Genomic DNA, 6,304 nt, shown 5'->3' with positions numbered 1-6,304 from the left:
CAGAAATTAGGCGTCACCAGACAGAAATTGGGTGTCACCAGACAGAAATTAGGCGTCACCAGACAGAAATTGGGTGTCACCAGACAGAAATTAGGCTTCACCTGACAGAAATTAGGCGTCACCAGACAGAAATTGGGTGTCACCAGACAGAAATTAGGCTTCACCTGACAGAAATTAGGCGTCACCAGACAGAAATTGGGTGTCACCAGACAGAAATTAGGCTTCACCTGACAGAAATTAGGCGTCACCAGACAGAAATTGGGTGTCACCAGACAGAAATTAGGCTTCACCTGACAGAAATTAGGCGTCACCTGACAGAAATTGAGGGTCACCAGACAGAAATTAGGCGTCACCAGACAGAAATTAGGTGTCACCTGACAGAAATTAGGCGTCACCTGACAGAAATTAGGCGTCACCAGACAGAAATTAGGCGTCACCAGACAGAAATTAGGCGTCACCTGACAGAAATTAGGCGTCACCAGACAGAAATTAGGCGTCACCAGACAGAAATTAGGCGTCACCAGACAGAAATTGGGTGTCAACAGACAGAAATTGGGTGTGACCAGACAGAAATTAGGTGTCGCCTGACAGAAATTAGGCGTCACCAGACAGAAATTAGGCGTCACCTGACAGAAATTAGGCGTCACCAGACAGAAATTGGGTGTCACCAGACAGAAATTGGGCGTCACCAGACAGAAATTAGGCGTCACCAGACAGAAATTGGGTGTCACCAGACAGAAATTAGGTGTCACCTGACAGAAATTAGGTGTCAACAGACAGAAATTAGGCGTCACCTGACAGAAATTGGGTGTCACCAGACAGAAATTGGGTGTCACCAGACAGAAATTAGGTGTCACCTGACAGAAATTAGGTGTCACCAGACAGAAATTAGGTGTCACCTGACAGAAATTAGGTGTCACCAGACAAAAATTAGGCGTCACCAGACAGAAATTGGGTGTCACCAGACAGAAATTGGGTGTCACCAGACAGAAATTAGGCGTCACCAGACAGAAATTGGGTGTCACAAGACAGAAATTGGGTGTCACCAGACAGAAATTGGGTGTCACCTGACAGAAATTAGGCGTCACCAGACAGAAATTAGGTGTCACCAGACAGAAATTAGGCGTCACCAGACAGAAATTGGGTGTCACAAGACAGAAATTGGGTGCCACCAGACAGAAATTAGGCGTCACCAGACAGAAATTGGGTGTCACCAGACAGAAATTAGGCGTCACCAGACAGAAATTGGGTGTCACCAGACAGAAATTAGGCTTCACCTGACAGAAATTAGGCGTCACCAGACAGAAATTAGGCGTCACCAGACAGAAATTAGGTGTCACCTGACAGAACTTAGGCGTCACCTGACAGAAATTAGGCGTCACCAGACAGAAATTAGGCGTCACCTGACAGAAATTAGGTGTCACCAGACAGAAATTAGGTGTCACCAGACAGAAATTAGGCGTCACCAGACAGAAATTAGGTGTCACCAGACAGAAATTAGGCGTCACCAGACAGAAATTGGGTGTCACCAGACAGAAATTAGGCGTCACCAGACAGAAATTGGGTGTCACCAGACAGAAATTAGGTGTCACCAGACAGAAATTAGGCGTCACCAGACAGAAATTAGGCGTCACCAGACAGAAATTGGGTGTCAACAGACAGAAATTAGGTGTCACCAGACAGAAATTAGGCGTCACCAGACAGAAATTAGGCGTCACCTGACAGAAATTAGGCGTCACCAGACAGAAATTAGGCGTCACCAGACAGAAATTAGGCGTCACCACATAGAAATTGGGTGTCACCAGACAGAAATTGGGCGTCACCAGACAGAAATTAGGCGTCACCTGACAGAAATTGGTTGTCACCAGACAGAAATTGGGTGTCACCAGACGGAAATTGGGTGTCACCAGACAGAAATTGGGTGTCACCAGACAGAAATTAGGCGTCACCTGACAGAAATTGGGTGTCACCAGACAGAAATTGGGTGTCACCAGATAAATTGGGTGTCACCAGACAGAAATTAGGTTTCACCTGACAGAAATTAGGCGTCACCTGACAGAAATTGGGTGTCACCAGACAGAAATTGGGTGTCACCACACTGAAATTAGGTGTCACCAGACAGAAATTGGGTGTCACCAGACAGAAATTAGGCGTCACCTGACAGAAATTGGGCGTCACCAGACAGAAATTGGGTGTCACCAGACAGAAATTGGGCGTCACCAGACAGAAATTAGGCGTCACCAGACAGAAATTGGGTGTCACCAGACAGAAATTAGGTGTCACCTGACAGAAATTAGGTGTCACCTGACAGAAATTAGGTGTCAACAGACAGAAATTAGGCGTCACCTGACAGAAATTGGGTGTCACCAGACAGAAATTAGGTGTCACCTGACAGAAATTAGGTGTCACCAGACAGAAATTAGGTGTCACCTGACAGAAATTAAGTGTCACCAGACAAAAATTAGGCGTCACCAGACAGAAATTGGGTGTCACCGGACAGAAATTAGGCGTCACCAGACAGAAATTAGGTGTCACCAGACAGAAAGTGGATGATTTCATAAAATAAATGTGACAAATGTTACTTCTTTTTGTGATGTATGATATAGTTTGGTGAAAAACCGTTGAATTGTATTTTATAAATCACGGTATTCGATGATGATTTACTTAACAACAGGAAATTAAGCAATCGGGCAAAGAAATTACGATGATGTTGATCTGTAAATTTATCTTCTACTCCCACATTGAGAAATTGTTTACAAGAAGAGTTAACACAGATGTAGAGATCCTTTCAATTCACAAACTCTTCTGGTTTTGTTTATTTTCCTCATTTTGCTGTTATATCAAAAGTAAATTGAACAGACTTTTAAACATGTGTCTGTACTCTTTCTCGCATTCATCACTAACCGGGCGTGGTGAAGTTATATCGTAAGACAGCACAAGGGAAAGTTAGAATTTTATCTGAAAGAGAAATTGACTAGTACACCATATAGGTAGATTTCTAATTTCTGCTCGCGCTAGGATTTGTGATACGTCATGACGTGAGAGAGTCAATCGTATGAGCGTGCGGGGAAATAGATAATTATTCCTTGAGGCTCCATTAAGGGTACACCCTACCTATAAAGGATAAAAAAATGGACAATAGTGATATGGCAATTCCAACACCTTGCAATACACAATTGTTAGATTATATTCAATTTTTATCTTGTTGTAAAGCTTAACTTAATAGTATTTTATGAATATTTTTATCACAACTAATAATTTTATACATGAATACAAAGGATTTATTTGTAAAAATATCTAACATTATGATGTCTGTTATAACGGAATCAATATTCTTCACCATCTGTGTTGTTCAAAGGTAATTTGACTAGACCAGTGGTCAGTGAAAGATTCAAATTATTGCCAATGAAGAAAGACAGGGCAAAGTTAACACCAAAACAATCAATGCTCTGATATGTTAAAGAAGGTTGCAGATTTTGTTTCATTAATATTTGAAATTTTTCTCTAAATCCTGGATACCTGTTTCCAGCCTCTGGACGAACAAGGCCTGTGGTATATTTGCTTTCTCTTATCTTTGAGTTCTGATAGTTTACACACAACAACAAGATAACACACTAGTATCAAAATTCAAACTAATTTGTTTAAAGTACAAAGCTTTCACGTTTTTTCCTCTCATATTCATATTGTTTGTGTTTTGCCTGTGTTAAATAAACTATATGGAATAAAAATGTACAAATGATGAACGTAATTACAGTCTATTATACCACGTAACTGGAAGTGTATCCTTTTTCGGGAACCAAACGAGGGCTGTTATGTTGTGCCGTTCGAGAAACACTTGGCCATATACACCACTTTACCCTTTACCAGAAAAAGAAAACTGACTGTGACAGTCTGATTTAAGAGAACTGACTGTGACAGTCTGACTGTGGAGAACTCACTGTGACTGTCTGATTTTAGAGAACTGACTGTGACAGTCTGATTTTAGAGAACTGACTGTGACTGTCTGACTGTGGCGAACTGACTGTGACAGTCTGATTTTAGAGAACTGGCTGTGACAGTCTGATTTAAGAGAACTGACTGTGACAGTCTGACTGTAGAGAACTGACTGTGACTGTCTGATTTTAGAGAACTGACTGTGACAGTCTGATTTTAGAGAACTGGCTGTGACAGTCTGATTTTAGAGAACTGACTGTGACAGTCTGACTGTGGAGAACTGACTGTGACTGTCTGATTTTAGAGAACTGACTGTGACAGTCTGATTTAAGAGAACTGACTGTGACAGTCTGATTTTAGAGAACTGACTGTGACAGTCTGACTGTGGAGAACTGACTGTGACAGTTTGATTTTAGAGAACTGACTGTGACAGTCTGATTTAAGAGAACTGACTGTGACAGTCTGATTTTAGAGAACTGACTGTGACAGTCTGATTTAAGAGAACTTACTATGACAGTCTGACTGTGGAGAACTGACTGTGACAGTCTGATTTTAGAGAACTGGCTGTGACAGTCTTATTTAAGAGAACTGACTGTGACAGTCTGACTGTAGAGAACTGACTGTGACAGTCTGATTTTAGAGAACTGACTGTGACAGTCTGATTTTAGAGAACTGGCTGTGACAGTCTGATTTTAGAGAACTGACTGTGACAGTCTGACTGTGGAGAACTGACTGTGACTGTCTGATTTTAGAGAACTGACTGTGACAGTCTGATTTTAGAGAACTGACTGTGACTGTCTGACTGTGGCGAACTGACTGTGACAGTCTGATTTTAGAGAACTGAGTGTGACAGTCTGACTGTGGAGAACTAACTGTGACAGTCTGATTTTAGAGAACTGACTGTGACAGTCTGACTGTAGAGAACTGACTGTGACAGTCTGATTTTAGAGAACTGACTGTGACAGTCTGATTTTAGAGAACTGACTGTGACAGTGTGACTGTAGAGAACTGACTGTGATAGTCTGACTGTGGAGAACTGACTGTGACTGTCTGATTTTAGAGAACTGACTGTGACTGTCTGATTTTAGAGAACTGACTGTGACTGTCTGACTGTAGAGAACTGACTGTGATAGTCTGACTGTAGAGAACTGACTGTGACAGTCTGACTGTAGAGAACTGACTGTGACAGTCTGATTTTAGAGAACTGACTGTGACTGTCTGACTGTGGAGACCTGACTGTGACAGTCTGACTGTAGAGAACTGACTGTGGCTGTCTGATTTTAGAGAACTGACTGTAGAGAACTGACTGTGACAGTCTGATTTAAGAGACCTGACTGTGACAGTCTGACTGTAGAGAACTGGCTGTGACTGTCTGATTTTAGAGAACTGACTGTAGAGAACTGACTGTGACAGTCTGACTGTAGAGAACTGACTGTGACAGTCTGACTTTGGAGAACTGACTGTGACAGTCTGATTTTAAAGAGAACTGACTGTGACAGTCTGACTGTGGAGAACTGACTGTGACAGTGTGATTTTAGAGAACTGACTGTGACAGTCTGATTTTAGAGAACTGACTGTGACAGTCTGACTGTGGAGAACTGACTGTGACTGTCTGATTTTAGAGAACTGACTGTGACTGTCTGATTTTAGAGAACAGACTGTGACAGTCTGATTTTAGAGAACTGAGTGTGACAGTCTGATTTTAGAGAACTGAGTGTGACAGTCTGATTTTAGAGAACTGACTGTGACTGTCTGATTGTGGCAAACTGACTGTGATAGTCTGATTTTAGAGAACTGACTGTGAATAAATTTTGTCGATTCATCAAGCTATATTTAACAACGAAATGATGCATCCACGAAAAAGTGATTTTTTCAAAACCTCGAAAATGTAGTCACACGAAATTTCGTACTGTTTACGATTCTATTTTTAAAAATAACAACAATGAAAATAATGAAATACCAACATGATCTTAATTCGATTAAACTATGAGAAAATAAGAAGAAAAAAGACATACTGAGACCTCTGGATGTTCCGGAAGGGTAAACGTCTCATGCTTCATCGACGACAACCGCAATTTGTGAACTTCAGGTTAAAATAATTGTAACACAGGAAAATGGTCGTCCTATGAATACGGACAGGATTCAGACAGTGTGTAGACACTGTTCCTATTTTATATCTGATAAAACAAATCTAACCGTCAAACGATTCAAATTTCAAATTACGAAAAAAAAAAAAAAAAAACTGCAAGCCATGTCAAACATCATTGAAAGATCATTGAAAACGATGCAAAATGAAACTCATGGATTTTTACATAAATGAAACATTAAATAATTTTGACAGATATTTTCTGAGACCGCAGTGAGTTATTTA

Source organism: Ylistrum balloti, unplaced genomic scaffold, assembly GCF_031769215.1.
Source record: "Ylistrum balloti isolate Yb309-2 unplaced genomic scaffold, AGI_CSIRO_Ybal_v1 Utg370222, whole genome shotgun sequence".
Lineage (NCBI taxonomy): Eukaryota > Metazoa > Mollusca > Bivalvia > Pectinida > Pectinidae > Ylistrum > Ylistrum balloti.
This window is presented reverse-complemented; position numbering follows the sequence as displayed.